Source organism: Suricata suricatta, chromosome 14 (genome assembly GCF_006229205.1).
Source record: "Suricata suricatta isolate VVHF042 chromosome 14, meerkat_22Aug2017_6uvM2_HiC, whole genome shotgun sequence".
Classification (NCBI taxonomy): domain Eukaryota; kingdom Metazoa; phylum Chordata; class Mammalia; order Carnivora; family Herpestidae; genus Suricata; species Suricata suricatta.
The window spans coordinates 59,781,023-59,804,683 of NC_043713.1; the positions used below are offsets into that span (position 1 = coordinate 59,781,023).

Sequence of the window (23,661 nt, forward strand, 5' to 3'; positions counted from 1 at the left end):
TGGCAACCTTACAAACAGACATCTGGTGGCAGTTCTTTCTTTCAAAAAATGGTATGTTCACATCTTGGTGGCATACAAATCCATTTTAGCTGTAGAGAGAAATTTCCAGCTAACTTAAATGCCAGTTTTATTATTGTAAGTGTGAGGAGGCATGAGGAGAATGATAGGCAGGGAATATGAGAAAGCTGATTAAAATACACTTTTCTTAAACTTTTTTTTTTTTTTAAGTAGGCTTTATGCCCAGTGCAGAGCCAGAAGGAGGGCTTGAACTCACAACCCTGAGCTCAAGACTTGAACTGAGGTCAAGTCAGATGCTCAACTGACTGAGCCACCCAGGCACTCCTAAAATACATCTTAAAATGTAAATGAGATAGAGGTCTTATGGCTTTATCTTCACAAGTGTAGTCAAGCAGAATATGTCAGAAGTCATATCACATGCAGATGCCTTAGTATGACTGAATGTGGTCACTGGCAATGGTATCATAACACAGATGGATTTGGCTATGAGCCGGTAAGAGACAGTGGATGCTAAATACTTATATTTGATTTTTTCCAATAAATTGTAGGTAATTAAATGTGGTTATTTGATTTTTTTAAAATATAAAAATATTTAATAACAGCTTAGTCAATTCCAAAAACATTGCTTTTCCCCTAGCAACAAAAGATACTATATATATATATACATATATATATACATATATATGTATATATATATATACACACACATACACAGACACATATTCCATTTTAAGTAAAATATTTTGGTAATAATCTTATCTAAGATAAACAGCTCAAAGATTTCATCATGAAATTTTGATTTCTTATAGCACTAATAATAATAGGACACTTAATGAAGTGTCACAGCAGTAGTTATGATTATGTAATATAAAACCACTCATGTAATATTGTGAAGATTCATAATGAGCCACGCTTATTTCCAATTCATCTTCTTACCCTACAATTCCAATATCTGGTCAAATATCGGCAGCTAAAAATAAACTCTAATCTAGGCATCTAGAGATCATCCCCCCATCATTAAATTTAGGGTAAGATTTAACTAGTCAAAACAATTTGAATGATGAGGTTTAGAATAAAGTCACATGTAACTAAGGATCATTAAAACATTCAGAAAGTCAAGACACTGGCATAATGTTACTTGTATTTTAAGTTTTCTAAAAAATTTTACTTTTATTTGAATATAGTTGCCACACAATGTTCCACTAGTTTTAAGTGCACAATGTAGCGATTTGACAAGTTTATACATTCTGCTATGCTCATGACAAGTGTAGCTACCATCTGTCCCACTATAGCACTGTCACAATATAATTGACTGTATTCCTTGTGTTGTGACTTTTATTCTCATGACTTATTCATTCCGAAACTGGAAGCTCTCCCACACCCCCCTTCACCAATTTTGCTCAACCCCTCACCTCTCTCTCCTCTGACAACCATCAGTTTGTTTTCTGTAATTATAGGTCTGATTCTGCTTTTCATTTATTCATTTTTTTTTACTCAACTTATGAGTGGAGTCATACAGTATTTGTCTTTTTCAGTCTGAGTTATTTCACTTAGCATAATATGCCTTCTAGGTCCATCCATGTTGTCCCAAACAGCAAGATGTCATTTTTTCTTATGGCTGTGTAATACTCTGTATCTTGACTATTATAAATAATAACCTTAGGTGCATATATCTCTTTGAATTAGTGTTTTCATTAAATACCCAATAATGGAATTACTGGATCATACGGTAACTCTATTTTTTTTTTTGGTAATTCTATTTTTATTTTGAGGGACCTCCATACTGTTTTCCACAGTGGCTGCATCAGTCTGCATTCCCAGCAACAATGCACGGGGGTTCCTTTTTCTCCACATCCTTACCATACTTATTACTTCTTTATTTTATTTTTTAAAAATTTACATCCAAGTTAGTTAGCATATTCTGCAATAATGATTTCAGGAGTAGATTCCTTAATGCCCCTCACCCATTTAGCCCATGCCCCCTCCCACAACCCCTTCATTGTCTTTTTAATTTTACCCATTCTGACAGGTGTGAGGGGATATCTCATTGTGATTTTGATTTGCATTTCCTTCATGATGAGTGATGTTGGGCATATTATCAGGTGTATTCTGGTCATCTATCTATATGTCTTCTTTGGAAACATGTCTATTCAGGTCCTCTACCCATATTTTAATTGGGCTGTTTATTTTTTTGATGTTGAGTTGTGTAAGTTCTTTGTATATTTGAGATATTAATCTCTATTGGATATATCATTTGCAAGTGTCTTCTTCCACTCAGTAGGGTGTCTTTTTGTTTTGCTGATGGTTTTGTTTGCTGTACAAAAACGTTTTATTTTGATGTAGTCCCAATAGTTTATTTTTGCTTTTGTTTCCCTTTCCTTAGGAGACATATCTAGAAAAATGTGGCTATGGCTGATGTCTGAGAAATTACTGCCTGTAATCTCTTCTAAGATTTTATGATATGAAGTCTTATATTTAAGTCTTTAATCCATTTTGAGTTTATTTTTGAGTATGGTGTAAGAAAGCCATCCAGCTTCTTTCTTTTACATACTCCTTTCCAGTTTTCCCAGCACCATTTATTGAAAAGACTGTCTTTTCTCCATTGTATATTCTTGCCTCCTTTGTCAAAGATTAATTGACCATATAATTGTGAGTTTCTTTCTGAGCTCTCTATTCTGTCCCATTGACCTATGTTTTTGGTGCCAGTACCACAGTGTTTTGATTACTACTGTGTACTACATCTTGAAGTCTGGGATTGTGATACCTCTAGCTTTGTTCTTTTTAAGGATTGCTTTGGCTGTTTTGGGTCTTTTGTAGTTCCACACAAATTTTAGGATTATTTGTTCTAAAATTAAATACCCAACAGAATTTTGATACCGACTGCACTGAATCTGTAGACTGCCTTGGGTAATATGAATATCTTAACAATATTAATTCTTCCAATCCATGAGCATGGAATATCTTCCCAATTATTTGTGTCATTTTTGGGTGCAACTATATTGGTGGTGGTGGTGGTGGTGGTGGTGTGTGTGTGTGTGTGTGTGTGTCCGTCCGTCCAAGCCTGACATCCTACCCAAGGTGCTGCAAGTCAGAACTTGCATTTGACCAACAATATCCCTTAAACTGCATCTGATTAGCTGGAATTTGGAATTTGTATCTGAGAGCTGAAGGGCCCAGGGGACTCCTTGATTACACAGGTCAGATAAGCCTAGAATGTTGAGAGAAGCGAGTTTCTTCTCTGTAGCTTCTTTCCAGCAGCTTGCTTATTGCTCAACATCTGACTGCTCGTGGCCTTGTCCTTTGACACTTGCTCCCTTGACATGCCCACCTCTGCTTTCCCTCCCACTTCCTTTCTGGGCCCTGGAGGAGGTCAGCACTCTGGACTGGGGCCTTGCTTCCCTCTGCTCGTCCACTGATGACTATTTGGTGCTTTTTAAGTTTCTCTTTTTGCAACTTAATTATTAGTGTATAGAAACACTACTGATTTGTGACTATTAAGTATCTTGCCACTTGTGTTTATTACTGCCAGTTATTTTTATTTTTTTAAATGTTTATTTATTTTTGAGAGAGAGACAGAGAGACAGAACACGAGCAGAGGAGGGGCAGAGAGACGGAGACACAGAATCCGAAGCAGGCTACAGGCTCTGAGCTATCAGCACAGAGCCCAATATGGGGCTTGAACCCACAAGCCGTGAAATTATGACCTGAGCCCAAGACAGACACTTAACTGACAGAGCCACCCAGGTACGCTTCTGCCAGTAGCTTTGGATGGAATCTTTAGTCTTCTACATACAGTACCATGTCCTTTGCAAATAGTGAACGTTTTACTTCCTTAGCAATATGAATGCTTTTTATTTCTTTTTCTTGTCTGATTGTTGTAACTAAGTACTATAGTACTATAGTATTAAAAGTACTAAGTACATCTAGTACTATATATTCTTGTGTTGTTTCTGATCTTAGAGGAAAAATCTCTGTTTTTCACCATTGAGTATGATATTAGTTCCGATCATTCATAAATGGTCTTTATTATGTTGATGTATGTTCCCTGTAACCACACTTTGTTGAGAGTTATTAATCACCAATAGATGTTGAAACTTGTCAAATATTTTTTCCACATCTATTGAGATGATCATATCATTTTTACCAGCTTTATTGATGTGGTGTTTGATGTTGATTAACTTGCAAATACTGAACCATCCTTGCAGTCTTGGAATAAATCCTACCTGATTGTGGTAAATGATTTTTTCATGTATTGTTGTATGCAGTTTGCTAATATTTTGTTGAGGATTTTTGCAGAATATTGGTCTGGAGTTATCTTTTTTGTGCTGTCTTTGTCTGATTTGGGATTTAGGGTAATGATGGCCGCGTAAAAGGTATATGGAAGCTTTCCTTTTCTATCTTTTGGAATAGTTTGAAGTGAAGAGGCATTAACTCTTTTTTACATGTTTCATTCAATTTCATTACTCCTAAGTGGTCAGTTCAGATCTTCTATTTCTTTCTGGTTCAGTTTTAAAAGACTGTATATTTCTTAGAATTTGCCCATTTCTTTTAGGTTGTCCAGTTTGCTTGCATATAATCTTTTGTACTATTCTCTTATAAATCATTTGTATTTCTGTCTTGCCTGTTAGTTCTCCCCTCTTATTCATAATTTTTGGGTCCTTTCTCTTTTTTTCTTGGTAAGTCTGATTAAGAGACTGCTAATTTTGTTTATTTTTTTCAAAGAACAAACTCTTGGTTTCACTGATTTTTTTCTATTTTTTTACATCTCTATGTCATGTTTCTGCTTTGATCTTTTTTATTTCCTTTTTTTTTTCCTACTCACCTTGGGCTTTATTCTTCTTTTTCTGGTTCCTTTAGATGCAAGGGTAGATTGTTTATTTGAGCTTTTTCTGTTTTTTTTCCAGTTAGGTCTGTACTGTTATTTGCTTCTCTCTTTAAATTGCTTTCTCTGTGTCCCAAAGATTTTGGACTGTTGTGTTTTCATTTCTCTTCATGTACTTTTTATTTCTTCTTTTATTGCTTCATTAACCCACTGGTTGTTCAATATCATGTTGTTTAGTCTCCATTTGTTTGTGTTTTTCCAGTTTCTTTTTCTTGTGATTTATTTCTAGTTTCATGCTGTTGTGTTGGAAAAGATGTATATGATATGATTTCAATCTTCTTGGCTTGTTTTAGAACCTAATGTGTGATCTATTCAAGAGACTGTTCCATGTAGACTTAAAAGAATGTATATTCTGTTGTTTTAGGATGGAATGTTCTGTATATATCTGTTATGTCCATCTGGTCCAATGTGTTATTCATAGACACAGTTTACTTATTGAATTTCTATCTGACTGATCTGTCCATTAATGTAAGTGGAGTGGTAAAGTCCCCTATTATTATAGTATTGCCATCAATTTCTCTCTTTATGTCTCTTAATATTTACTTTATGCACTTAGGTATTCTAGTGTTGGGTACATAGATATACACAATCTATTACTATATCCTCTTGTTGGAGTGATCCTTTTATCATTACGTAAAGCTCTTCTTTGTCTTATACAGTCTTTGTTTTTAAGTTTGTCTTGTGACACAGAAAAAGACACTCAGATCAATGGAACAGAATGGAGAACCTAGAAATGAACCCACAGAAGTATGGTCAACTAATCTTTGACAAAGCAGGAAATATATAATGGAATAAAGACAGTGGTGCTGGGAAAACTGGACAGCAACATGCAGAGAAATGAACTTGGACCATTTTCTTACTCCATATACAGTAGAAACTCAAAATGGATGAAAGACCTAAATGTGAGACAGGAAGCCATCAAAATCCTCGAGGATAAGCAGGCAAAAACCTCTTTCATCTTGGCCACAGCAACTTCTTACTCAGTACATCTCCAGAGGCAAGGGAAATAAAAGCAAAAATGAATTATTGGGACCTCATCAAAATAAAAATCTTCTGCATAGGGAAGGAAATAATCAGCAAAACTAAAAGGAAACCAACGGAATGGGAGAAGATATTTGCAAACCACATTATCAGATAAAGGGTTAGTATCCAAAATCTATAAAGAACTTATCAAACTCAACACCCAAAAAACAAATAATCCAGTGAAGAAATGGGTAAAAGACATGAATACACACTTCTCCAAAGAAGACATCCAGACGGCCAACCAACACATGAAAAAATTAATCCTCAACATCACTCATCATCTGGGAAATACAAATCAAAACCACATTGAGAGACCACCTCACACGTGTCAGGATGGCAAACATTAACAACTCAGGCAACAATAGATGTTGGCGAGGATGTGGAGAAAGAGGATCTCTTTTGCACTGGTGGTGGGAATGCAAACTGGTGCAGTCACTCTGTAAAACAACATGGAGGTTCCTCAAAAAATTAAAAATAGAACTACCCTACGACCCACCAACTGCATTACTTGGTATTTATCCAAGGGATACAGGTGTGCTGTTTCAGAGGGGCACATGCACCCCAATGTTGATAGCATTATCAGTAATAGCCAAAGTATGGAAAGAGCCCAAATGTCCAATGATGCATGAATGGATAAAGAAGATGTGGTGTGTGTGTGTGTGTGTGTGTGTGTGTGTGTGTGTGTGTGTATACACACATATATACAATGCATATATATATATATATACATATATACATTGTATATATATATATATATACACAATGCAGTATTACTCAGCAATCAAAAAGAATGAAATCTTGCCATTTGCAACTATATGGATGGAACTAGAGGGTATTATGCTAAGCAAAATTAGAGAAAGACAAATATATGACTTCACTCATATGAGGACTTTAAAACACAGAACAGATGAACATAAGGGAAGGGATGCAAAAATAATATAAAAACAGGGAGGGTGCAAAACATGAGACACTTAAATATGCAGAACAAACAGAGGGTTACTGGAGGGACTGTGGGAGGGGGGATGGGCTAAATGGGTAAGGGGTGTTAAGGAATCTACTCCTGAAAATGCTGCTGCACTCTATGCTTACAAACTTGAATATAAATTAAAAAAATAAATTAATAAAAAAATAAAGTCTATTTTGTCTGATGTAAGTACTGCTACCTTGGCTTTTCTTCACTTCCATTTGCATGGTAAATGTTTTTCCATCCCTTCACTTTCAGTCTGTATGTGACTTTAGGTCTGAGGTGAGTCTCTAGAAGCCCCACATGGGGCTTGATCTCATGACCTAAGCCAAAATCAAGAGCTGGATGCTCAACCAAAGCCACTCAGGCACCTTTAGGCCATTCACATTTACAGTAATTATTGATATGTATGTACTTACTGCCATTTTAAAATTTGTTTTCTGGTGGTTTTGTAGTTTTTTTTGTTTCTCTTCTCTTTTGCTCTTTGTGACTGATGAGTTTCTATAGTGTTATGTTTGGCTTTCTTTCTCTATTTTTGTGCATCTATCATAGGTTTTGGGTTTGTGGTTACCATGAACTTCATATATAACACCTAAATATATAGCAGTCTATATTAATTTGATGGTCATTTAAGTTCAAACACATTCTTGGGAAAAAAAAAAAAAAAGAAAAGTCTTCCCCTCTTCCCTTTTTACTTCTTTCTTCACCTTTTAAGTATATATTGACATACTTCATATCTTTTCATTCATAATTTTCTTATATCTAATTATGACCATTTCTTTTACACTTAAAGAAGTTCCTTTAACCTTTCTTGTAAGGCTGGTTTAGTGGCAATAAATTCCTTTCTTTTCTTTGTCTATGAAACTCTTTTTCTCTCCTTCAAATCTGAATGTTAACCTTGCTGGGAGAGTACTCTTAGTTGTAGGACTCCCCTCTGGCTTGGAAAGTTTCTGCTGAAAAATAAGCTGATCGTCTTATATGTTTTCCCTTGTAGGTAACTTTTTATATCTCACTTGCTGCTTTTAAAATTATCTATCTTTAATCCTGACATTTTAATTATTATGTGCCTTGGTGTAAAACTCCTTGGGTTCATCTTGTTTGGAATTCTCTGTGCTTCTTAAATTTGAATGTCTAGGCATAATACTACTTTTAAACAGTTGTAGCTATTTGTATTGGTAGAGGAAACAAACTGTATCCTTCCCTAGGTTAGGCGCTCTTTTTAGGAGCTTCCCTTGGGTCCTGAGGTCACCCATTATGACCCTCATCACACTATTGAAATGAGTGCTCCTATACTGTCATTCCTACTTGAATGTAAATTCTGTGAGGACGGAATTTCCATTTATCTTGTTCACCATTATATCCCCAGTAAAAATAGAAATAATAATGACACTTAATGGATGGCTTATTGAGAGAACTATATGAATTAGTGCACATATAATCTTAGACCAGTATCTATAACAGAGTATGTACAGAATAAGTATTACCTATTATTAACTGTAGCGGACCCTATCATGCAGGAGACACATTAAATATCTGTTGCATGAATGAACTTTGCCAACTGTTCCTAGTTCTAAAATGAGTGCTTCTTCACTCAACAGCATTTGTGACAGCTACGTGTGGGCGTTATGTTCTCTCAGTCCTTCTCCAAACAGCCCAGTTCCCTCACTGCTTCTCCCGTGCTGAGATTTATAGACACCTCTTTCACATCCTCACTTCCTATCTCAAGATCCATTTTTTTGTTGTCATTACTTCTAAAACATGAAAAAGCAGTACTAATCCCCATTTTTTCCATCACCATAAGCAACTAATTCATTATCATTTATTTTAATGATAAACACAATACAGTATGATAAGTGATAGTAACTAAAGCAATGTTCTATCAATAAGTACAGAGAATAAAGAAATAAACTTGGATAAAAAAAAACATTTCAGAGTAGTAGACATGTGAGTTAGGCCTTAAGAATAAGTAAGCATTTTCATTTTTTAAACATTTATTCATTTTTGAGAGACAGAGAGAGACATAGTGCAAGTGGGGGAGGGGTGGGGGTAGGGAGACACAGAATCTGAGGCAGGTTCCAGGCTCTGAGCTGTCAGCACAGAGCCCAATGCAGGGCTTGAACCCAAAACCAAGAGATAATGACCTGAGCAGAAATTAGATGCTCAACCAACTGAGCCACCCAGCAGCCCCACAAATAAGCATTGTCTAAGTGAGAACAGGAACTACAGGTAGGTGCAGAGTCCCCGGGTGGTCAGAGACTGCAAGGTAGGTTGCATACAGTGAATGAAGGACCTGGAGAGGTTAAGATTGAAGTCTGATTGTGAATAGTCCCCTATGTCATGACAAGGAGTCTAAATTTTCCACCTAAAGTACCAAGTAGCCAACAAGGTCTCTACACAGGGGCATAACACTAGAGCATAGACTGTACGTGAAAAGGAAAATTGCATCAGAAGGCTTGTCCATGGCCCAGGCAAGAGAGATCAGACCACTGCATGAGGAAGGCACAAGGCAGTGAGAACATGAAGGAGACTCTACATTCTCGAGACAAGTCAAGAGTGTCAGGGACCAAGATTAAAGATAGATGGTAAGAAATAAGATCTAAAGTAGCTGAACCACAGATTCTCTAATTCATTCAACACTGATCAAATATTTAAAAGTCCTATTAACATTGGGATACAGCAGTAAATTAGATAGAAAAGATCTCTGCCCTTCATGAGATTATTTTCTAGTGGCAGACACCGATGTGTAAGAAAAGAGACCATCAAGACAATTGTGATAACTGTGAGGATGGAAATAAAGAGGGCAACTGATTTGAAGGTAAGAGGCTGAGTGTGAGAGATAAATACATATTTATATATGTATGTACACACACACATGAGTGTTTAGGGAAGGTTTAAGGAGATGTTCATTCAGCACAGGCCTGAAAGATGAAAATGGAAAACCATAATTAAAACAGTGAATGAAGATAGAATTTATAAGTTTGAGATGTCAATAAGAGGGGCGCCCGGGTGGCTCAGTTAATTGAATGTCCGACTTCGGCCCAGGTCATGATCTCACAGTTCCCGAGTTTAAGCCCCACATTGGGCTCTGGGCTGACAGCTCAAAGCCTGGAGCCTGCTTCCCATTCTGTGTGTCCCTCTCTCTCTGCCCCTCCCCTGCTCATGATCTGTCTCTCTCTCTCAAAAATAAATAAATGTTTAAAAAATTTAAAAAAAGATGTCAATAAGAAACTAATTAAGCACCACACTTGAGAAGAGATCAAAGATCATTATAATTGGATAATCAGAAGTGACAATCCACACTTGGAGAGGCTGCCTCTTAAGAAATCCAGGATGGCTTAACTATATGAGACAACTTATCCCTTAGAGATCAAAATGTTTGGAATATTTTACTTTAGTTCTAGGGTTATCTATGTGTATGATGCCAGAAAGTGAAAAGGGAGAGAAAATTTTCATCACTTTGAGTACACAATCTCTTAGACAAGAGAAATTATGACTTTAAAATCTATTTTACTTGCCTTCTTATTGTGATAATATGAACATATGACATATGTATACATATGAATATATATACTGTTCATTAATTTATGCCTAATATTACTGTATTAGGAATTTCTTCTTTATAGGGATTTCTTTGTCATTAGATTTTAAAATGCAGAATTTTTATATATAAAGAGTATTATATATAACACTGTGTTATATATAGAATGTGATAGCTCAATATTGACAACATTGAGCTTTCCTGTAAAATCTTCAACACTGAATTGCTTTCCTATAAAATCCATCTCAAGTTTAAAATAGTATATAAAAACTTCATAGCAAATTTTACTGGGCACATACTTAAAATGTTTATCAGTATACACTTTGCCTATACAAGACTGTTACAAAAATGAGAATGAATAAAACAAAGATTCAACCCCATGAATTGTAGTTTCTGCAGGGAAGTTTACAACTAGAGGAGCCTTACCATATCTAATTGCCCTCTCTTCCTCCCTTTCTAAAAATCTAGCAAAGGCTATATAACTGATGTCCCATGAATAATGAGTGAAAGAAAATGATTCACCAACAATAAAGGAGCTTTTAAAAATGATCAGCGTCAGGGTGCTTGGGTGGCTCAGTGGGTTGAGTGTCTGACTCTTGATTTCGGCTCAGGTCATGATCCCGGGGTCATGGGACTGGGCTCTGTGCTAAGCATGGAGTCTGCTGCATATTCATTCTCTGTCTCTCTGTCTCTCTCTCTCACTCTCTCCCCTTTCAGTCCCTCTCCCCCACTCACACACTCTCTTTCTCTAAAGTTAAAAAATAAAAATAAAAATGACCAGTATTAATATACTGGTTATTTGCTTGAAAAAAGGATTCTTCTTTCAAAAGAAAGATTGTTTTTACACACTATACTTCTCTGATACCTCAAGTTTTTCTTTTTCTACTCTAGTAAATATAGAAATACAGTAAATATTCCATTGTGAAACAATATATTTACTGTATATTTGGGGTTGGGGGCAAACACACTATCCACTCTCAACAAGGAGGCAATGATGCCTAGACGATGCTAGGAACATACTGGAATAAAATCAACTGACTTCTAATCTTAAAATGATTTTATCTCAATCTTCGACATTTCTATCACACTTCTGTCTCTTCCCATTTCACACCTCCATATTATTTCATACCTAAACTCAACATGATACCTTCCTTCCTCCCACCCCATTCCCATTTGTGTGCATGTGTGAGACAGACAGACAGACAGACACACACACACACACACACACACACACACACACACACACTCCCTCTCTCTCTCATTTACCCTCTCTCCCCCAGTTCTAAATTTTATTCTCTCTGGCTCCCATAAACTTCTTTCCAATCCTGCTCAGAAGCCTGTATCAAAGCATACATCTATATTTTCTTTCAGGAACTCCTCAACTTTGTTCCAATATGGTCTACTGTATGTGACTGTTCTTAGAGGAAACTTTTGAGCATTTTTACGGGAATGAAAATAAGCATGAAGATGGAAATGCTGGTGTCAAAGCGCTGACAGCTTACTTCTGTGTTAGCTCCCAATCTCTGTAAGCCTTAGTTTGCCAATTCTCAAAGTAAAAGTCACAGGACTGTTCATTAGGATTAAATAGAATAAACAACAGAGGCCAATTTATAGCTGTAGGAATATAATACAGGCAAGCAGTAGGGAGCACAGTTTGAGGAACTAATAAATAATTTCATTTAACAATAACAACACAGGGACTGATGATCAAACACTACCTAGATAGCAATGGAGGAAAGGACAATTTCATTAATATAACTTCCTTTTCTACGACACAAAATTTACATTTGAAACTGCCAAGCTAAATTCTCCACTCTCCAGCACACATGCTCACCGGCCACACTTGCTGGTAGGGTTGGGTGGTGATGGGTTACTGGCGATAGGACCCGGGCTGTCAATTCTTACATACAACCTGATGCGCTAACTGGATTGTTTAGCCTGTCTCCTCATCTGTAATTACATACAAGGATATCAAATTGCTTACGACACAGGAATATGTACTTACTTTCAAGAATATCAAATTGCTATTGAGACACAGTAATAGCAGGCCTATCCAAAACTTCTCTATCATTCAGAGAGTAACCTTAATGGATCCCATTCATTAAGAAGGAAATCATCACATCATAAAAAGATTAGAATAAAAATGAATTTGCATTCTAAGTAAATAGATGATGAACTACAAGGCCCTGTGCTTTGTAAAGTAAGCCAGGTCTAATAAGCATAATTATGTCAGAACAATCAGTAACACTTGACAACAGGTTAGGGGTTTTACTTATATTATAATAAACTGTCCATTCAGCATATAAGAAATTTAACATGAAGTATTTTTGGCCTGTAAAATCAGGAACATTATCAGCAACTGAGCTCAAATATTTTTTCCAAATGTTTTGATACTAAGATTTTACCCTAGTTTTACACACATGTGTGTGCACACACGTACAGGTAAGAGGGAATGTGAAACATAACTGACGATCAGATAATCAAACTTGTTAAATCAGAGGTCAGCACTTTGAAAATTCCACTTGATACATACTAACTCACAGGTACAGAAGAAGTACTGTCTGATTCATTATACATTTTGGTTTTTTTAATGTTTATTTTTTTTTTGAGAGAGACAGAACATGAGTTGGGGAGAGGCAGAGAGAAAGGGAGACACAGAATCCAAAGCAGGTCCCAGACTTTGAGCTGTCAGCACAGAGCCCAATGCGGGCTCAAACCCATGAACTGGGAGATCATGACCTGATCTGAAGTCAGATGCTTAACCGACTGAGCCACCCATGAGCCCCTGAAATACTGTCTGATTCTTAAATATATAGGCATACCTCACATATATTGTGGGTTTGGTTCCAGGCCACCACAATAAAATGAATATCACAATAATGTGAGTCACATGAATATTTTTGTTTTCATAGTATATATAAAAGTTATATTTACACTATACTTCAGCCCACTAAGTGTGCAATAGCAGTAGATCTATAAAAACAATGTATATACTTTCATTTAAAAATATTTTATTGCTGGCATGCCCGGGTGGTTCAGTCAGTGAAGCGTCTGCCTGCAGCTCAGGTCATGATCTCACAGCTCATGAGTTCGAGCCCCGCGTTGGGCTCTGTGCTGACAGCTAGTGTAGAGCCTGGAGTCTACTTCAGATTCTGTGTCTCTCTCTCTCTCTCTCTGTCCCTCCCCTGCTCATGTTCTGTCTCTCTCTTTCAAAAATAAACATTAAAAAATTTAAAAAATATTTTTATTGGTAAAAAAATGCTAAACATCATCTGAACTTTCAGCCAGTTTGTAATCTTTTTGCTGGTGGAGGATTCTGCCTTCAAAGTTGATGGCTGCTGACTGATCAGGGTGGTGGCTGCTGAAGGTTGGGGTGGCTGTGACAGTTTCTCTAAAATAAAACAACAATGAAGTTTGCTGCCTCAACTGACTCTTCCTCTCAGAATTTTGCTGCAGTATGTGATGCTGTTTGATAGTACTTTACCCACAGAAGTTCCTCCCAAGCCCAGCCTCTGCTTTATCAACTAAGTTATGTCAAAGTCGAAATTCTTTTTGTCATTTCAACAATATTCACAGCATCTTCACGAGTAGATTCTATCTCAAAAAAAGTACTTTCTGACATTTTAATAGTGTCGTATAGTGACAAGTGGAAACTATACTTGTGAGCACAGCATAACGTATAGAAATGTTGAATCACTATGCTGTACACTTGAAACTAACGGAACACTGTGTGCCAACTATACGGAAATAAAACAATTTGTCAAAAACCCACTTCCTTTGTTCATCCATAAGAAGCACCTCCTCCCTCATTAAAGTTTTATTGTGAGATTATAGCAATTCAGTCACATTTTCAGGCTCCACTTCTAATTCTAATTCTCTTGCTGTAACTACTTCCTCCTCTGAAGTCCCGAACCCCTTGAAGTCATCCATGAGGCTTGGAAGCCACTTCATCCCATTTCCTGTTAATGTTGGTATTTTTACCTCTTCCCTCTTTCCCTCTTTTGTGATTTGAATCACAAATGTTTATGTCATCTAGAATGGTGAATACTTTCCAGAAGGCTTTAATTTTTTAAAATGTTTATTTTTGAGAGTGAGAGACACAGAGTGCAAGCAGGGGAGAGGCAGAGAGAGAGTGAGAGAGAGAGAGAGAGAGGGAGAGAGAGGGAGAGAGAGGGAGACACAGAATCTGAAGTAGGCTCTAGGCTCCGAGCTGTCAGCACAGAGCCTGACACAAGACTCGAACCCACAAACTGTCAGATCATGACCTGAGCCAAAGTTGGATGCTCAAATGACTGAGCCACCCCGGTGTCCCCCAGAAGGTTTTCAAATAATGTCCAGCTCCGTCAGAGACATCGCTATCTATTGCAGCTATAGACTTACAAAATATATTTCTCAAATAACAAAGACTCGAAAGCTGAAATTGCTCCTTGATCCACAAGCTGCAGAATAGATGTGTTAAGCAGACATGAAAATGACAGTAATCTCACTGGATAGCATCAGAGCTCTTGGGTGGCCAGGTGCATTGTCAGTAAACAGTAATATTTTGAAAGGAATCTCTTTCTTTCTTGTTTTCTAAATCTCAACAATGGGCTTAAAATATTTCATCAACCATGTTGTAAACAGACAGGATGTCATCCAGTCTTTGTTATTCCATTTATAGACACATGCAGGGTAGAGTCAGCATAATTCTTAAGGGTGCTAGGATTTTCAGAATGGTCAGCGAGCACTGGCTTCAATTTAAAGTCACCAGCTGCATCAGCCACACACAAGAGAGTCAGCTGTTCTTTGAAGCTCTGAACCCAGGCCCTGATTTCTCCTCTCCAGCTATGAAAGCCCTAGATGGTATCTTCTTCCAACAGATGAAGAACTACCTTAGTTGGACCTTCTGGATAACTTGCTTTAGCTATTACATCAACACTTACTGCTTCAACGTGTACTTTTACGTTATGAGGACAGCTTCTTTCCTTAAACTTCATGAACTAACCTCTGCTTGTTTCAAACTTTTCTTCTTCATCTTCCTCACCTCTCTCAGCTTCAAAAAACTGGAAAGAGTTGGGACCTTTGGACTAGGCTTTGGCTTAAGGGAATATTATGACTATGTTTATCTTCTATTGAGACCACTCAAACTTTATCCATATCGGCAATGAAGCCGTTTTGCTTTCTTATTGCTCATGTATCCACTGGAGCAGTACTTTTAATTTCCTTTAAGAACTTCCCCTTTGCAATCACAAAAGGCCCAGCATTCAGCCTATTTTGGCTTTCAATCTGCTTTCCTCACAGAGCTTAATGATTTCTAGCTTTTGATTTAAAGTGAGAGACAGGCAATTCTTCCCTTCACGTGAACACTTAAAGGCCCCTGTAGGGTTATTAATTGGCCTAATTTCAACACTGTTTTGTCTCAGGGAATAGGGATGCCCAAGGAGAGGGAGACAGAGGGGAAACAGCCAGTCAGTGGAGCAGTCGGAACAAACACTTATTGATTAAGTTTGCTGACTTATATGGGCGCAATTTGTGGTACCCACAAACAATTACAATAATAGCACTAAAGATCATTGATCACAGATTACCATAACATATGTGACAAGAATGAAAAAGTCTGAAATACTGCACGAATGACCAAAATGTGACGCAGAGACACGAAGCAAGCAAAAACTGTTGGAAAAATGTCATGGATAGACTTGACACTGGGTTGCCACAAACATTTAATTTGTTAAAAGAAAAAACAAACAACTCCCCAAAATATGCAGTATTTCTGAAACACAATGAGGTATGCCTGTGTAAAGTACTTTAAGATCTTTAGAAAAAGTATTCAAATTAGCAGACTTTTATTACTTTTGCGAATTTAGTACTCTTGAGAAAAGGTTAAAATGACTACCATACATACATGAACATGTATGAAAATATTCATAATTTCAAGGAAGAAGCACATATTGCAGAGGAAAAACAAATCCACTTGGACCATGTTAAGACTCTACCTCTAAAACTTCAATGTTGACAAGCAATTTATGTAACCTGTACAGATAGGTACAGAATGTTCTTAAGTTCAGGACTGCCATATATTCTATAGCTTGTCCTATCAAGATTCACTTTTAAATGAAAATTTATGTGTAAATTTAAAGAACAGCAAGAGCACTCAAAGACCTCATCTATATTCCCATAAAAGTTCTCCTTTTACTAGAATACTTTGGCTGAAATGTTTCTAATCATCACAAATGCTTTCAAAACTGACTTCTTTCAACAAGAAGAAAACCTCTGATGTCCTAGACAAACCCAGGTATAATGTATAAATTGTTTCAGTTCAACAAGTATTTCTGAACTATTTCCTATGTGCAGATACTACATTAAGAGTCATTAGCATAAAGATGATTTAAAACATAGTCATTTATCTCAAGAAGGATCTGGTCCAGCTGTGGAGAAAAAAAGCACAAGGACATAAGCAAATAACTGCTTCAGAGTGTGAGAAGTGCAAGACTAAAAGATGAATAAGATACAGAGTTAGAGGAGTGCATTAAACTCTGTTAGGCTAGAGGAGGTCATAAATATTTCACAGAGGCAATATGGAAGCAGGGTTTAGATGGATAAATAGGAGTTCACCAGGCAGACAATGGGAGAAGAGAATTCCAGGCAGAAAGAACAGAATGTGCAAGGGTCACAGACCTACAAGAGCATGATATATTCAGAAACTATAAATAATTTTGATTAGATAGTGTTGAAAAGGACAATAAAAACATAAGGAGGGGAAACACCCTGATGGGCCCTGTGTGCAATAGAACAGAGTTTTAATTTTCCTCTACAGTTGATGGGTAGCCATATTAGCCAGGAAAGCTTCATGGGTCTTTTGAGCAACCAGGGGTCTTAAGGTCAGATACAATGAACTGAACTGAACTGAAAGTACCAATCCAGCCTTAAGTCACTTGCTGCAACAGTGCAAACAAGGATGTTTTGCTCCTCTGGTTCCGTATTCTCCCCCACAGAATGACATTGGGCAAAAGTTAGGGTGACATGCAGGCAAGTGGGGAAAAATCCCCTCACTGCTGAGGACTACTGGACAAATGGCTCCTGCCATTTTATGGACCAGGGGCTGATGGCAGGTAAAGAAGGAAGGGCAGAGACAGAAAGTTCTGAGAGCAGAGGAAAGCATGTCAGCCAAGGCCCTGGTGAAAGTGCCTGGGCTAGGCATGCAGATATGTGGATGAGCATGGCTAGCCCAGTGAGGATGCTCACTGTTCTTGCCACCCCCTGCAGAAAACCAGTGTGCAGAACCCTGGCTATGCACCAAGTCACGTGTGGGAGGGCACCTTCCCCTGTTGGGGCTTGCCAGGGAACGCCAGCCTAGGGTCTGCCCTGAAAGATCATATACCTATGTGACTAGACTCCTCAGGTCAGATCTGTGATCGACATGAATCATCCACAGACAATGTGAAAGATGAACCTGATGAAGAGGATTTAGTGACGAAGGGACTGGTGAGAGGTTAGGATAACAACCCAGTTTGGACATGTGACCCAAACTCCTGTTAAAGTGACTGAGCCTAGTTTGCACAGAAAAGGACATACATCCAGGAAGGGATAAAAACTGAAAGAAAAATGGGGGAGTCGAGAGATTGGAAGATGAGCTCAGGTGGCAGTGAGGGAAAGAGCTCGAAAAGCAGAAGTTACAGTTAGGAAGTGGGGGACAAGAGCCCATGATATCCAAGGTGGAATTACCGTAAGTGGTTCTGAGGCTAGAAGCGTGTTCAGGTAAGCAGAGTAATGAAGTAGAGAGGAAGTCAAGGACACAGAGCTAGAGTTTCTTTTTATCAAAGAAATCACACAAAATGGTGGCAGATGATAGTGACAATGGGTTTAAGAATACCAGAACCTGGGGTACCTGGCTGGCTCAGTCAGTTGAGTATTGGACTCTTGATTTCGACTCAGGACATGATCTCGGGGTGCAGGAGTTTTAGACCTACACTGGGCTCCACGCATTCAGCGTGGAGTTTGGGATTCTCCTTCTCCCTCTCTCTCTGTTCCTCCCCTGCTTGCACATTCTCTCTCTTTTTCTCTCTCAAAATACATAAACTTAAAAAAATAATAACAGAAGTAGATGGCATGAGCTTTCTGTACAAGTAAGAACAGCAACTGTTTGGAAGCAGCAGAGCAGAGACAGAGTATTTCTAACTCACCCAGGTGCAGAGATAAGAAGCTATGCAGGAAAGGGCAGTTTTCTGAAAGGGAAGTAGCAGAAAGGACTACCCTCAGTGGAGCAAGCAGTCTGAGAAGGGCCTGAGGGCACTGAGGAGGTCTCTCTAAAAATGGGTTAGTTTCCAGAGAGAAAAATGGAAAGGGGTGAGAAGAGATCAACAAAGAGATGAGAAAACAGCACAGAACTGATGTCTACAAAGACCTAAATCTGTGGTGGTGCCAGATGGTGGTGTGGTGAGGTGGGGCTGGAGCCGCAGGGTCCGCAGGGTCCCCAGCCCTCGGTCAGCACCTGGCTGGTCTCTGCAGGTACTGCCATACAGCCACTAACCACTCCTGTTTTACTTTGCTTGTGAGATTTTTATTTAAATTAATTTTTATAATGTTTAAATGTCTCAATGTGTTTGACAATGCAAAGTTCTAATGAAGAGCAAAAAAAAAAAATTTTTTTTCTTTTCTTTTTTTTTTAAGCTCACATAGTAATAGAGTAGAAAAAATACTTATTACTACAGTTCTTTAAGCTCAGAAACAGTTCCTGAGAATATGTGTGCTGGAAGGGCTTCACTGGTACATTTAATTTACTCTAACCCCACAGGAGTATACTTATACCCTAAAAATAGCACTTGTTTCCTGGAGAAGGTAATCTCAAACTTAACAAGCTGGAGAAGATAATTACGAGCTTAAAAAGTCATCTTTTCTACTATTTACTAAAGCTTAATTGAGAATGTAGTTTCAGATGTTTACTCTGAAGCTTTTAAACGGATCTTACATCCTCTGGTTCTGTCCAGGAGGAAAAGCTAGTCCATGAGGTATTTATAATTATTCTTCAAATAACACACTTTTATTTTTTCACCTTTTCCACCCCATTGAAGACTTTCCTCTTGGTCTAACTCTATAAAATCCTGAAAAAAATAAACATAGTTTTTCATTGGCCTATAACAATAAGCAGTATCCTGGCTAGGACAGAAGAGGAATGCATGGAGCTCTTATTCACACACATATAAAATGAATTTATTTAAGGTGTTTTATTAAGGATGACACATCTGTCACTTATTACCAGAGCTAATTAGTCTTATAAGGCCAGTATAGATGAATATTTTCCTTCCACTCTTGCACTTCCCATTTGTATCCCTCCCCAAACCGTGTGTCATCGTAAGTTTTACACTAGTGCTTCAGATAAACTCTGTATTTTAGTTACAAAAGAAATGAGACTCACCACCTCCCATGTACTGAGCTTTTACTGCGTGCCAGATGCTACACTGCTTTATAGAGATCTCATGAATCTTCACAACCATCTGTGTGATGTACACTATGGTAATTCAACTTGTGGTCCGCTTTGGACTCTACACATAACATTTTAAGTCACAGACACTGATGAATAATAATATAAGAAAACAGCTAAAATGAGATAATCAACTACATGAATATTAATTCCAATCACCTCTATTAAATATTTATCCAAATCCACTATAAAATAGTTCAATTATCAAATGTGTAGCCTATTTCCTGAGTCCTTATCCCTTCCTGAAAGAGGTACTACATCTTTTAAAATGGAAAAAGAATGGCAGAAAGACAGTAAAAAGCAAGTCATATGGAAAACTGGTTGGACATTTCTCATTTGTAAGGAAGCTTTATGAAAATCTTTCTTTAATAAAATGGATTCACACACTTGCATTTAATAAAAAAGATTCTTGGAAAAAGAAAGAACAGATTTAATTTTAAACAAAATCAGAAGTGAAAGCAAAGAAATAACAATTGACATCACAGAAATACAAAGGATAAGGTAATATTATCAAAAATTACATGCCAACAAATTGGACAACCTGGAAGAAATGGATAAATTCCTAGAAATAAACAAGTTCCCAAAACTGAATTAGGAAGACACAGATAATGTAAACAGATGTATTATCACCAATGAAGCTGAATAAGATGGGGTGCCTGGCTGGCTCAGTCGGTTGAGTATCCGACTTCAGCTCAAGTTCATGGGCTCGAGCCCTGTATCGGGCTCTGTGCTGACAGCTCAGAGCCTGGAGCCTCCTTCGAACTCTGTCTCCCTCTCTCTCTCTGCCTCTCCCCTGCTCCTGCTCTGTCTGTCTCTCACTCTCAAAAATAAATAAACATTAGAAAAATATTTAAAAAAAAAACCAAGTAAGTTACCAAAAAAAAACTCCCAACAAACAAAAACCTAGGACCAGAGAGTTTCACAGGTAAATTCTACCAAACATGAAAAGAAGAGTTAACATCTATTCTTCTCAAACTATTCCAAAAAATAAAGGAAAGCTTCCAGATTCATTACCTGATATCAAAATCAGATGAAGACACCACACACACACACACACACACACACACACACACACACACACACACAAATACTATGAGCCAATATCTCTGATGAATATAGATGCAAAAATCCTCAACAAATACTAGCAAACTGAATCCAACAATGTATTTAAAAGTCATTTACCACGATCAAGAAGGATTTATTCCTCGGATGCAAAAAAGTGGTTCAATATTCACAAATCAATCAACAGGATACATCACATCAACAAGAAAAAGGATAAAAACCCATAGGATCATTTTAATAGATGCAAACAAATCATCTGACAAAGCACAACATTCACTCATGATAAAAATCCTCAACAAAGTAGGTTCAGAGGGAACATACCTCAACATAAGAAAGGCCATATATGAAAAACCCACAGCTAATATCATACTCAATGCTGGAAAACGGAGAGCTTTACTCCTAAGATCAGGAACAATACAAGGATGTTCACTCTCACCACTTTTATTCAACATAGTACTTTAGTCCTAGCCACAGCAATCTGACAAGAAAAACATATAAAAGGCATCCAAATTAGCAAGGAAGAAGTAAAACTTTCACTGTTTGCACACAGCATGATACTATTTATAGAAAACTCTATAAAGATGACACCCCAAAACTATGAGAACTGATAAATGAATTCAGTAAGGTCACGGAATACAAAATCAACGCACAGAAATCCATTACATTTCTATACACTAATAATGAAGCATCAGAAAGAGAAATTAAGGAAACAATCCCACTTACAATCGCACCAAAAATAATAAAATACGTAGAAATAAACCACCAAGTATAAAGACCTATACTCTGGAAACTATAAAATACTGATGAAAGAAACTGAAGATGATATAAACAAATAGTAAGATATTCCATGCTCACGGATTGAAAGAACACATATTATTAAAATGTCCATAAGACCCAGAGCAATCTATAGATTTAATGCAATCTCTATCAAAATACCAACAGCACTTTTCACAGAACTAGAATAAAGAATCCTAAAATTTATACGGAACCACAAAAGATCTCCGACAGCCAAAGCAATTTTGAAAAAGAAGAACAAAACTGGAAGTATTACAATCCCAAATATCAAGATCTACTACAACGCTATAGTAATCAAAACAGTATAGAACTGGCACAAAAACAGACACAGAGATTAAGAGTACAGAACCGAAAACCCAGAAATAAACCCATGATTATATGCTCAGTTAACCTTTGACAAAGAAGGCAAGAATATGCAATAGGAAAAAGATAGTCACTTCAAAAAATGGTGTTAGGGAAATTGGACAGCTGCATTCAAAAGAATGAAAATGGACCAGTTTCTTATACCACACACAGAAATAAATTCAAAATGAATTAAAGACTTAAATATAAGGCCTTCTGAAACCATAAACATCCTAAAAGAGAGTACAGGATGTAATTCCACTGACATCAGCCATAACAAAATTTTTATTTATGTCTGCTGAGGCAAGAGAAACAAAAGTAAAACTAAACTATTTGGACTACATCAAAATAAAACTAATTTAAAAAGGCAGATGCACCTGTATGTTTATTGTACCACTATTTACAATAGCCAAATTATGGAAGCAGTGCCAAGTGTCCATCAGAAGATGAATGTATAAAGAAGATATGGTAACAGTAACACACAAACGCACAGACAAATCAAACAAACAAACACATTAACAGGGGGAAAGAAAATAAGGCGAATGGGGAGGAAGGAGACGAAAAGAGGAGAAGAAGAAAAGAAAAAGAAAAAGAAAAAAAAAAGGGGGGTCAGAGACAACAAAGGACAGTGGACAGTCTAAAAGTGTATGACCAGATGAGAGGAGAGGTAGGGATGAGATATAGGAGAATATATCTGGATTGCAAGAAGGTAAAGAAGAAAAAAAAAGGGAGAAAGGAGAAAGGAAAATAAGAAGTAAAATTTTTTAAAAATTTAAGTAAAAATAATAAAAAATACATACAGAAAAAGGCAAAAAGAAAAAAATGAAGAAAAAAAAGAAAAAAATTATAAAAAAAGCAAAAACAAAAACAAGAAAAAAAACAAAACCAGCAGCTCCCTTTCGTGGATAGACGTGGTTTGATGTGGTAGGTCTCAGAGACTGCTCTCAGAGGCTCCGCCTTGGTGTCTGCAGAGATTAGATAGGCCGGGGTCACGCCACGCTCTGCTGAACTACAAAATGTAGGCCACTCTGAGTCCGATCTCCTTTTGCCTCGGTTGAGCCGAGTTGTATTTTCCAGGCCCACCTCGGTTCAAAGTTCCAGTCCATGCACTTTTTATGCTACCACAGATGAGATGTTTTTGTTTTGGTTGCTGGCTTCTTAGGGTTATGACCCAGCAACAGCACTGCTAGGGATTTACCCAAGGGATACAGACGTGCTGATGCATAGGAGCACATGTACCCCAATGTTCATAGCAGCAGTGTCAACAATAGCCAAAACATGGAAAAAGCCTAAATGCCCATCACCTGATGAGTGGATCAAGAAGATGTGGTATATATACACAATGGAGTACTACATGGCAATGAGAAAGAATGAAATATGGCCATTTGTAGGAAAGTGGATGGACCTTGAGGGTGTCATGCTAAGCAAAATAAGTCAGGCAGAGAAGGACAGATACCATATGTTTGCACTCATAGGTCTAACAGGAAACTTTCAGAATGATCTAGCTTCAAGAAAAGCAAGCAGTTAGTAGTGCTTAAGAAAAATTGATTCAGTATCTAATGGATAGTTGATACCTG

At 37.3% G+C, this 23,661-nt stretch overlaps 1 protein-coding gene across 2 annotated transcripts in view; it reads right to left on the reverse strand.

The window, feature by feature from the left end:
* SPIRE1 (spire type actin nucleation factor 1) overlaps positions 1–23,661 on the reverse strand; it is a 216,143-nt gene that overhangs the window by 85,886 nt on the left and 106,596 nt on the right. The window lies entirely within an intron of this gene.